Genomic DNA, 13,060 nt, shown 5'->3' with positions numbered 1-13,060 from the left:
GCCTGTATCTTGGTAATTCAAAAAGGGCCGCCATGTCTTATAAAAGTCCTTTATTTTCTGGTGCGATATACCTTTAAAAAAGTCCAAAGAGCTATGCTTCATGACGATGTTACGACAACCCAATAGACCCAGGGGGTTTTCAGAAACCCAACACAACAGAACTTTTTACCTGAACACAGAGAGTGAGGCTGTCGAAGTATTTTTTTCATATGCACATCTGAGTAAGGTAGACTGGGCAGACCCAGGAAAAGAGAAACTTGATCCATCTCCAATTCGGTCTCCAATATCCTTTCCATCCCATCGAACACACTGCTCCTATAACGCTGGTGGAAGGTCAACAAGCAATGCGTCAGAGTGCTCATAGTCATTCTGTATTTAAGACATAGTCCCACCTTGAATTTTGAGAGAGTATCTGGGGCCAACTATATGAAGAATCTTAAACTACATGGCAAGAGTCTTCTTACAGATCGAAATCCTTCTTGCATTTTCACAAATATCCTCCCTTGTGTCCGAAGAGATCTGAACCCCCAAAACTCTTTGCAGACCTCAGAAAGGCACAAAGACTCGTCTGAGGGGCCACTCTCCAACAAATGGTAAAGGGTACTGACAGAGAGTGTGTTCTTAGCACTAAGCACCCTCTTCTCTGTATCAGATCTGTACGGGTCTGTTAAAAGTGTGGTTCTTTTTTGAATAACATCTCTGATATGATGAAAAGAAAACTGAAGAGATCTCTACTCGGTAGTCTATAGTTACGACTTATTTGATCAAAGGACATCCTTGTTTCTCCCTCAGATAAATCATGAAAGCAAGATACACCCACAAGTTGCCCATAGTTTAAACATGAAATCCTGTATCCCCCGTCAGAAACACGATACACCACATTTCGGGATAAGCAATGAGGTTTAGCTATATTGCCCTCGATCGGACACATTGCCCTCCTACTTTAAAATTATTGATACTCATTGGGAAATGGCAATACTTCGTACCTGTCCACATTTTGTCTATGAATAGCAGACTAATAAGGGAGCACTTTGCCTGAGAAGCTTCAATATCTAACCATATTGATTCCGAGGCCTCACTAACATCGGGTAAAGAAGAGCTTAATTGAAAGCTTTTAATATCCGGGAGAACTACTCCACACAAACTGTGGGGTCGTTGTAATTTGGTTAACATGATATCGGGTAGCTTATGGTGACAAATCACAAAGCTAAATCATCCATTTTGTCTCCTAAATGTCTGCCTGGGAAACATCAAAGAAAGGGGTATGGCAAACAAGGGAGAGAATTCATGTTAATAAGAGCTATCTGACCTAGCCAGGATATTGGAAGTGTCTCCCATCTTCGAAGGTTTTGTTTAATTTTGTCAAACAAATGGATGAATTCCACGTTAAATATTAGTTCAAAGATAGGATTAATGAATATAACTAAATAGGGAATACTCCCAAACCCCCAGGACCATTGAAAAGGAAATCAGGATTCTCCATCAACATCAGGTATTTCCCCAAGATCGCCCCTAGATATGGCCTGAGACTTTGTAAAATTAATGGTATAGCCAGAAAAGGCACCATTCGAACTGATGCATTACATGAGATGAGGTACCAAAACTGTGGGATTGAACAAAAATATTAAACCATCATCTGCAGACAATGCAATCTTACGTGACTTCTCTCCCACTTCTGGGGCAGATATATTGGGCTCCCTGCAGATGGTCTTCACCAGTGGCTTAATCACCAACGTCAACAACATTGGCGAAAGGAGTCTACCTTGGACTGCCTCGAGCAATATTAATGTTATGGGATCGCACAACATTGGTGAGAAACGTGGCCAGAGGATCGCTTTCAAGGACCCTCACCCACTTGATAAAAACTTTGCCTCGATCAAACCATTCTAACATATAGAAGAGATAGAGCCACTCAACCCAATGAAATGCCTTCTCTCCGTCTAAAGGGATCTCTAATACCTGTATAATTTGTTCTGGTCATGCTGGGACCATATTGAGTAATCCCCTAATATTGTTAGTACATCTGCAGCCCTTTATAAGCTGGTGTGGTCCAGTTTGACAATGGAAGGATACACATTTTCCAGCCGTAATGCAAGGGTCTTAGACAGGATTTTGAAATCAACATTTAAAGGTGAGATGGGCCAAGAAGAAGCAAAACTTTCCGGTGTCTTCGTTTTCTTTAGAATAAGAGAGACATGAACCTCTCTTAAGGATGGTGGGAGGTAGTCGTGACTTTGTGAGTGACTAACATGGTAAGCATCGGGCCCGACAATAGGTTTATAAATTCCACATAAAATTCACTTGGAAATCCGTCAGGACCTGGCGCCTTTCCGCCCTGAAACTGCTTTACACCCTCCAGCACTGACAATCGTGCATTAAGGCAAGACACGTATTTGGGGGTTACCGCTGGAAGATCCAAGTTCTTGAAGAAAGACTCTATCGTAGTCCACCTATCCTCATAATGCTCAGTCTGATATAATTCGGAGAAAAATCTCCGAAATGCTGCTTTAACCATTATGGGATTTCAGATAAGGGTTCTAGTACCTTACCTAATTGAGGTAATGGCTTCAGAGCTCTCTTTTTCCTCGCAAGATAGGCTAAATATTTGCCCAGCTTATCACCATGCTCAAACAGCCTTTGGTTTGCAAAAGTAAGTTCTTTCTTGGCTGTCTGTGTGAGCATGGAATTCACCGCAGACCGAAGCGTTGTGATCCTCTGCAGCCTAGCCACCGAGGGTCTATCACAGTATGCCCTCTCAGCTGCCTTCAACCGTGCCTGGAGCAAGCGTTCCTGCTCCAGCTTCTGCTGCATCCTAAGGAATTATTCCTTTGGCATAAGCCGTAGCAATTTTCGATAGAATGGATGTGTTACTGGTTGAATCTGAATTAATGGCTAAGGAAGATCTGAATTTATTACAAAAATACTCAATGAACTTACTATCCTTAAAAATAAAAGGATCCATTCGCCAGTGTCTCGAACCTGCTTTATTGCCCTTAAACTTAACTAATAAGTACACTGTTGCGTGGTCAGAAATGGTAATATTCCCAATTGTAAAGAACCCCACTGAATTGAAGATTGCTGCAAGGTGTGGAAGAGATCAACCCTGGTGTGGCATTTCTGCGTGTTAAAGAAGAAAGCAAAATCCCTATCTATGAGGTAAATCGGCCTCCAAACATCCACCAACCCCAGTTCCACACAAAACCCCACTAATTGCTTAGATCGTAAAGATGGTACTGGGGATTTTGGGCATTCTGTCCACCGTGGGTGCAAAAGACAATTAAAGTCTCCTCCTACAATAATGTGCTGCGAAGAAAGGTTACTTAATTTGGAAAATGCATCTCCCAGCAATTTAAGGCTGTGCACCGGGGGCAATAAGCATTCAAAATACCATTTCTTCCCCATATATGTTTGAGGATTATGATCCTCCGTGGGTGCCTAATACAATCTCGTAATTTAAATGGAAGATTCTTCCTATCCAGTATTGCTTCTCTCCTACTCCTAGTGTTAAAAGACGAGAAATAAACCTGATCAAACCCACCCTGCTGTAATGTCAAATGTTCCTTGTCATCAAGGTGCATCTCCTCAATAGGACAAGAACCACCCTCTCCTTGTTAAGGCTAGAAAGTACCTTTTTCCTCTTAACTGCTTCCCCTTTATGCTCCAGATACATCATTTAAGCACGACATTAGCCATAACACACTAGAACAACATTTGAAATCCAGAGAGGAAGAACTCGAATTACAAATCGCTGAGCATCAATGAAAAAAGACTCATTGAACCTAAAAAAAAAACTAACTAAAACTACTACAACTAACAAGCTTTCAAAACGTTCTATAACTAAATACATATAAAAACAAACAAAAAACAGGCTACAAAGTGCCAATGGCACTAAGAAGGGGCATTAAACCTCCCCCCACCCAACTGGGGGCATTTGCATGTCAAAGATCTTTATCTTCTGCCCCATTATCAATACGGCATCCAGGAAATAAACTGCCCTTTGGTAGACATTCAGTCATCATGATCACCTTCATAACTCCCTCCAGCTTGAACCGAACCCGACACACAAACTAAGCAAGAGAAAAACGAGTATTAATATTAATCAAGTTAAAAGTGTGTACTCTACCCATCCCTGACTGTAATTTAACATTACTTAATACAAGAAAGATTCAACAAACGTTCTTTAAAACGAGAGAAATATGATTATCGATATCCATTAAAGCATCCAGCCTGCTTTATAGTGTCCACAAAGTTTTCGCGTCCTCTGGAGCGTCAAGGATCTACTGAAAGATCCACCAATGCGTAGATCTATTGAAAGCATACGGAGCACCGCTGCGTTCATTGAGGAATACTGAATCTCAAATTCCCTTAATCCTCTCTTGATATCATCAAAATATTTTCTTTTCTGAATCACTGCCGCTGAAACGACCTGGAAGAACATAATCCTGGAGCCCTCGTCGAATCTTTTCCCTGTGTTCTGGATTGCCTCTGCAACTACGTAATCGCACAAGGACAGGGTGAGGGCGTTGGTCTGAGTCTGGCCTGCGCTCCGTAACCCGATGAACTGTTTCACTCTTCACCCGTCCCTCTTCAGCTTCGAAGTGAAGGAACACGGCAGCCAGTTCTCGAAAAAAACTCACTGGCTGAACACCTTATGTCTCCAGCAGACCGATGATATGAACATTCTTCATCTGCCCCTGTTTTCGAGGTCGTCACCTTGTTCAGTTAAGGTACGGACCTGTTTTCCAAGGGCGCGGATCCGCTCCTTAGAGGAATCGATTACAGACTCTGCCCCTGCAGTTTGATGCTCGACCTCATCCGTTCTGTTTCCAAAACGTTCAATTTGCTGTTCATATTTTTTGGAGCACGTCTGAGAGTGGTTCTAGCCTCCTGCTGAACTTTTCTTCAATCATGGCTTCAATCATTTCATGTAACTTGGTGAACTCAGTGACCAAGGCCTGATGAGGAACTGGGTCCATGGAACGAGCAGAGTGGGTTACAGGTGAGGTCACAGGCATACTGACAGCTTCTGACGGGTCCCCTGCGTGTTGGGACTTAGTCGATCCTTTCCCATGTTTTGTCATTTCCACTTGACAAGTTGGCATTAGTAAGGATTCTGTAACTCTTTTAGTGTTGACTTTTAAGTAAATGAATGTGGTGGGGTGGGGTAGAGCACTACTGTGATGCAGAGCTCAGCAAAGCAGACCTTCCAGATCGCTGCCATCTTGTTTCCCCTTTAAAACTTTATCGATGTTATCCATTTCGTTTAATTCCTGGATATTCTGGAGCCGTGTCATTCAGTACCACTGTCTACAGTTTCCCCAACACTGCACATTGCTGCACGATAATCCTTCACTCCTTTGTGATTCGTGAACCTTGCCTCAAAAGTATTCAATATCTCTGCCTCCCATGTTCTGTGGGGAAGAGTGTCATAAGACTCACTGCACTCTGAGAAAACAAAAATAAACCGACTCATCGATGTGTAAGATTAGCTTTATTTTTGCAGTCGTATCTGAGCAAGGATATAGTAACACTGGAAGCAGTTCATAGATGTTTCACTTCATTTATTCCATGCATGAAGGGCTGATATTATGGCGACTTTAACAGGCTACCCTTGGAATGAGAGCTGATCTTATTGAAATATACAAAGTCTTGAGGCGAGTGCATCAGGTATACACTGACTGGGAGTTTGTCTAGCCCAATCTTGATGACGTTGTCATTGAACCCCAGTGTGGCAGCAGGACATTCGACCCATCGAGTCCACAACAATCCACCGAACATTATCCTATCCAGACCTGTCCCCCAATCCCTATCCACGTTACCCTGCATTTCCCATGACTAACTCACTTAACCTACACATCCCTGGTTACATTGGGTAATTTAGCATGGCCAATCAAACTAAGCAGTATATCTTTGAACTGTGGGAGGAAACTGGAGAACTGGGAAGAAACCCACACAGACACGGGAAGAATGTTCAAACTCCACATAGAGTGTCGGACGAGGTTGGAATTGAGTTCAGCTGCTTGTTGATATGAGGCAGCAGTACGAACCACAAATCTAACATGCTGCTCCGTTAGCCCTATTTGTTACCTGCGGCTGATAAAAGAAATCTGCCTGACTTGTTCCTATCGCTAAACCTGACCCAGTCTGAGACCTTTATCATCGGTCATTTCACCAACCTGGTTACATTTAAAATTTGTTGTGAGCAGTGGAGGAGCGGGACTAGAAAAGGAAACAGTGACACCCTCCAACCACAGTCAGAGCCGGAGTGAGGAAAAATTCACAAAGTGGGATTTCATTCAAGTGGGAATTCTCTTTCCCAGAAGTTTGGGATGGCTGAATCTTTATATTAATATTATATAATATTATATTATCTTCTTATGGCTTTGTCTGATTTTTCGTAGACAGATGAATCAGGGATAATGCTGCATGGACAGAAAAGTGCAGCTGGGAGCACAATGAGAAGAGCCATGATTAGATTAGATTAGATTACATTACAGTGTGGAAACAGGCCCTTCGGCCCAACAAGTCCACACCGACCTACCGAAGCACAACCCACCCATACCCCTACACCTAACACTACAGGCAATTTAGCATGGCCAATTCACCTCACCTGCACATCTTTGGACTGTGGGAGGTAGCCGGAGCACCCGGAGGAAACTCACGCAGACACGAGGAGAACGTGCACACTTCACACAGTCAGTCGCCTGAGGCCGGAATTGAACCCGGTCTCTGGCACTGTGAGGCAACAGTGCGAACCGCTGTGCCACCGTGCCGCCCACTATGACCTTATTTACGAGGGGAGTAGTGTCAAAGTGCTGATTGGCCCACTCGTGTCCCTCAGCCCTTTGTTCTGATGTTCCATTCAACCCTTCGGACCTGCTACACACAGGCAGATCGAGGCCACGCCGATGGTTAAGTGTAGTTTCGGAAATGCACTTGGAAATTCCAGGCTTGGGCAGAAGTGACCCCCAGCCGCAATCCCTTTTTCCAGACTTCCCCGCTCTGTAACTTCTGCTCTGGAATAGCTCTGAAGACTGCCCCCATATCCCATCCAGGGTTAACTCAGGCAAATTTTCTCCTTTCACGAATGCAACATTGTACAACACGACTTCCAGGAAAATAACTAATTACTTTCCAAAATCATAACATAAAACCTAAAGAAGTAGGAACATGAGTCGGCTATTCGCCCCCTCAGGCCTGAACTCTCATTCAATAAGAACATGACTGATGTACTTCCGGTCTCAACTCCACTTTCCTACCCAATTCCCTGTATCCCTCCACAACTCTCTAGGTTAGGGAATTTCAGACGTCCACTGCCTTCTGAGAGTGTGCATCATTTTTCACCTCAGATTGAAATCGATGTTCCTTATTCGTTATCTACCGCCTCGAGTTCGAGACTCAGGGGAAACACCTTCTCAGCATTTACCTTGACAACCCCCCCCCCCCCCCTCTGTATCTTATGCATTTCAGTAATATAACCCTCATTCATTTCAACCGCAATGAATATTCGCCTCACCAGTTTAGATGTATTCAATAATTCAATCCTTTCATCCCTGGAAGCTGCCTCATGAACCAACTTAGTTACTTGCTGCATAAGCATGCTGACGTTATGATTCAAACACAAGAACACTCCAAACCCTTTGTACTGCTCCTTTTTTGGGCGTCCTCTTCATTAAATAACAGCCTGTATTTTGGTTCTCAGTGTCATCCACAAACTCGGATGTATATTGCACTCAGCTCCCGCCGTCAGGCTGTCAGTATAAATTGTAAATAACTGATCCCATCGGTTATTTGTGGTAATCCAGTAGATACGTTTTTATCATAAAGATCCATTAATCCTGACTCTCCGATTTCTATGTGTTAAACAACTGTCATCCCATGCTAATATATTATTCATCATACTACGAGCCTCTGTCTTGTGTCAGAACGTTTATATTGTGATACCTTGAGAAAACTTTCTGGAAAGCCTCATGTTGACCAGTGCCCTTTATCAAATCTGCTTGTGACTTTCTCAGGGGTTCCTGATGAAGGGCTCCTGCCCGAAACATTTATTTTCCTGCTCCTTGGATGCTGCCTGACATGCTATGCTTTTCCAGCATGACTCTAATCTTGACATTCTCAGGGATCTCTAAAATATAATTTGTATGATTTTCCAGAACAAAAATAGTTTCCCCTTCATAAAACCATGCCAACTCTGCATTAAGCTTTTCTAAGTGCCCTGCAATTCCTTCCTTAATAACAGGCTCTAGCATATTCCCAGCAATAATGGTTAGGCTAAATTGTTCCTGCCTTCTGTCTCATTCCTTTCTTGAAGACAGACACCACATTGGAGGTTCTCCAGTTTCACTGGAACACTCCTGTAATCCAGAGAGTTATGGAATATTTCACACAGTGCCGCTAGTCATTCTGTGACCACTTCCTTTAAAATTAACTATGAATTACTGCTGACCTGCCTACCCTTATTCTTATCTGTTAGTTAAAAACCTTGTTCCTTTTGTTAGAGACAGTTCTAGAACTTCCCTCCTATTACCATTTTGTTTATACCATTGACATGCTTACAGTACTTTCCCCATGAGGAGTGATTTAAAATACTAATGTAAATTATCTGCCTGTTCCCTGAGGTCAGTTCTCCAGTCACACCCTCCTAATGGCCTCAATGTACTTTCCTCACTTCACTTCTGCTTCAGCTCACACACACATCTTCAAGCTTTTTTTAAGTAGATACGAAAGCTCATGATGCATGTTTTTATATTTCTTTCCAATTTATTACATCATATATTTTCGTACATTTTCCTCACTTTCTAGATTCATACAGTCATATCGTGCACAAACAGACCATTTGGTCTATGCTGACCAGGTTTTCTTAACTAAACTAATCCCATCTGCTTGCACCTGGCCCATATGCCTTAAAACGTTTCCCATTCATATGTTGGTCCAAATGTCTTTGAAATATTCCAGCTGTACAAGCATCTACCACTGTTTCTCTGGCAGCTCATTCCGTACGTACATCGCCCTCTGTGCAAAAAATGTTGTCACTTTGTCCCTTTCAAGTTTCCCCCTTCTACCTTAAAGCTATGCATTTGTTATTGAACTCCGCGAACCTGCAGGAAAGACCTTCGCTATTCACTCTATCCATGTCTCTTATGATATTATAAACGTCTAGAATGCCACCCCTCAAACTCGTACGCTACATCTGATACTAACTTCAAGATCAAACGTTTAACGATAAGCACTGCAAATTGGAAAGAATATTACAAATGACAGGTAAAGAAAGCAACCTAAACGTCATACTGTTAGATTTGTTTTATGTTACCAAACTAAGGCAGCATGAAGCTCTTACTCGAGCTAATAGGAGGTCAAGCACCTGAATTCCATAGTATGAAGGCAGTGATGATGTGTACTATCAAAACGTATAGATCTAGATCTATTTAATACCACATCGTCAACATTCTTCCTTTTGTTCTCCCTATGACCTTGTGTGGTTGTGTCTTCTTTATATTACACTCAGTTAGAGAGAACCCCTTTCCCCCATTCGCACCTTAATTGAAACACATTTTGCACCATCTTCTCGTTCACCACTGCTAATAGCTTGTTTATCTTTTGCTACGCCCTCTTTTCCAAGTCACCCATCCCCCATCACCGGCAAGGGATTACAAAGCCCAGTTTCCAACCTTTTTCAGTTCTGAACATGTCACACTGGGCTTGTAACGCCAACACTGTTTCTCTGTCTCTGCAGATTCTGCCAGTCCTGCTGAGTTTCTCCAGAAACGAATAGGCACAGCAAAAATTTTCAATTAAAAAAATAACTATGGATACTGGAAATAAATACAAAAATTGCTGGAGAAACTGCGAGCTTTGTAGAGGGTCACTGGACCCGAAAGATTAACTCTACATTCACTACAGAAGACGCCGCCAGACGCGCTTGGTTTCTTCAGCAATTTCTGTTTTTGAACAAGTTCCAATGACGTGTGTGAAAGCTGCTCAAACGCCCTGTCCAACACAGAGCGCCCTACACTGGGAACTGAACGATAACGCAAAGTGCACACATTCATTCGCTCAGAAACTGCATAAGGCTGGCATCACTGAACCACAGAGCTTTTAATCATGGCCAGGGAGAAAACCAGAGGGAAACACATTCAATTCCAACGCAGAAGATGGCATTACGAGAAAGGAAACGATTCAGATGAATATGTTAAAGGGTTTGAGTAATGTAACAAATTGGAAGCATGACACGAAGGATAGCTCTCAGCAGAATGAGAATATTAAAATGGAAGTATTACCGAATCAGACACCAGGTGAGGTCACTGAGTACACGGCTGATGGGTGAATGGGTCTCGATGTGAACTGGGGGACAGTCAGTAGAATTGAATTGAAGATATTGCAGCTCAAACTGGGCTATCACGTGATGCTGTAGACAACAGCAGCAACGGAAGCAGGATTGTATTCAAACATAATCTGTAACATTTTCCCCAGGATATTCCATCAGTCTACCATTACCATCAAACCGAGTGATGGTTCAGTGATGAGAGTGGGTGAACATGCCAAGGTCAGGACCCTGTGTACCTAAAGCTGATGACAAACCATTACAGCTACGGTGCTTGAGTGGTTTCATTCCAAACAGCAGAACTAACATCTGATAGAGAGGACGAAATGGTCCCAAGACCAACAGATCAGATCTGAGCTCTGCGGTTCTGCCACATCCAGACATAAATGTCGTTCTCCTATTAAACAACTTACTGGAAAAGAGGACACCAGAAATATCCCCATCCTAAATAATGGAACAGCCGTGCACATCAGTGTAAAAGACAAGGATGTAGTATCTGCACCATCCTCAGCCAGAGGTGTTGAATGGATGATCCACCTCATCCTCGCCATGATATCCACAGATTCACAGATGGCAGTGTTCAACCAATTCGATTCGCTGCATGTGACATGTAGAAACCGCTGAACACAGTAGATACGACAAAGACAATGGACCCTGACACCATTCCTGCAATGGGACTGAAGACTTATGCTGCACAACAAGCCGTGTCCTTGGGGAAGCTGTTTCATTCCAGCTCCAACTCTGACATCTCCCTGGCAATGTGGAAAATTACTCAACTATGTACGGTCCCCTAATTGGTGAATAATTACATTCTGACCATTTAACACCCCCTCAGTCCTTTCACGATAATCACATTGGTGGGAATTCTTTTTGAAAGAGCTGTCAGGCAGTACAGAAATAACCCGCTCAGTGTGGTTTCCGTTAGGTTCCAATGTGGAGATGGTGCTGGTGTGGAAATGTCACTGGATTACTAACCCAATACAGGATAATGCTCTGGCAGCTGGTGGAAGTTAAAAACAATTAATAAAATATCAAGATCTAGAATCTGGTGATGGTAACAGTGACCTTGCATCCAATATTGATTGTAAACTTTGATCTCCTTCCCCAACGTACTTTCAGGAAGTGAATCTCCCGTGCTTTCCTTGTATGGCCTAAAAGTGACTCCAGACACACAGACATTTGATAAACTCGACAATGGTCCCTGAAACGGCCAAGCAAGACACTCAATTGTATCACACTGCTCCGAGGTCTTAAAGAAAAAAAAACAGACAGAATACCCGGCACCAGCCTCGATATCAGAAAAGAGAACGGGAATCACAGTCCTGTTGATCCTGCAGAGACCTCCTTCCTAACGTCTGAGAGCTTGTGACAACATTTACAGTGCTTTCCCACAGACTGCACAGAAACATCGGGAAAGGTCATACAACACATTGAGCCTTCCCCATTCTAGTTCATGGAGAAAATCTCCTCAATGCAGTTTTCCCGACACAGTGTTCATATCTATTAATATGTTTAAACATTGTGAAATATGAAATAAGAATTGTTGTAGTACCTTCAGTCCACCAATCTTGCTCCTCGATTCAATATCCAGGCAGTTCTCTGATAACGCGTGTTTATTAAACTGATTTGACTGCAATGCGATTCGTGAATTTCGCACCTTTTCTCTATAAAGTGAACTCCCGTTCATGTGACGCGACTCCTTGCCAGGCACCAGCTGAACAACAAAACCCAGCTTCAGGATCCTCTGTCTGCCAAATGCACCCTGTGAGTGTTCAGCTAAAACAGGAATGCAATCCGCTCTGCAAGCTTTGAACCTGAGCTTGAAACGGGGAATTGCTCTCTCCAATTAGAATGAACTTTATTTCAAACCGGGGGAGAATCTTCAGGAGAACTGGAAATCCATGTTGGCATCACGTGGTCAGTCAGTCCTGCGCGCTTTCTGGTGAAGAGCTTGGTGAAAGGTACAGGGATGTAGCCAGTGACTGCATTGTCATTATTAGCACTATTTCATTACAATATATGATTTAAAGGTTTAATTAGGCTGTGCTAGTGTGTGTTAGACTAACTTTATTTTTTGTTTTTTACTGATATTTTGCAGTTCGCCCATTATCCGCTTTTCCCCATAGACCACATCATTAATATTGCATGATTTTCTGCAACACAGTGATGCACAGGAACACAGCTACCATGTCATTGGAGAACAATCTGTAATGGTATCTGATCCTCTATCTTCATACCATACCCTGCTCTCTCCCTATCCCTTTAGTTTCCAGAAATCCATATTTATATTCAGTGCCTTGGTTTCCACAGCCTGATCTGGGAGTTAGTACCCCAGGTTCGCCAGTCTCTGAGTGCAGACGGTTATTCTCATCTCAATACAGATTGGCCTGTCTGTACCTAATACTGTGGCCCCTTGTTTTGATATCCCAGCCAGGGGAATTGTCACCCCTGTTTCCAATCTGTCTCGTCCTAACAGCGTTTTATATATTTCACTGAGATATCCACTCATTTTCCTAAAGCCCATGGAATAGCCGCCCCAAACTCTGCTTCCACAACAAGCCTGTCACCCCAGAGATCAGTCTGGTTATCCTTTACTGCTCTCCCTCAATGTCAGGTTTCTCTTTTATTAGGTAAGGAGACCAAAACTGCACAAAATACTGCACAATGTTCGAGATGAGGTCTCACCAAGGCCCTGCTCAGCCGCAGTAAAACACCCTTACTCCTGGATTCAAATCC

The sequence above is a fragment of the Chiloscyllium plagiosum genome, unplaced genomic scaffold (genome assembly GCF_037043375.1).
Source record: "Chiloscyllium plagiosum isolate Xiang-an unplaced genomic scaffold, Cpla_swu_hap1 HiC_scaffold_14, whole genome shotgun sequence".
Classification (NCBI taxonomy): domain Eukaryota; kingdom Metazoa; phylum Chordata; class Chondrichthyes; order Orectolobiformes; family Hemiscylliidae; genus Chiloscyllium; species Chiloscyllium plagiosum.
The sequence above is the reverse complement of the archived record's forward strand: the minus strand, read 5'-3'. Positions refer to the sequence as shown.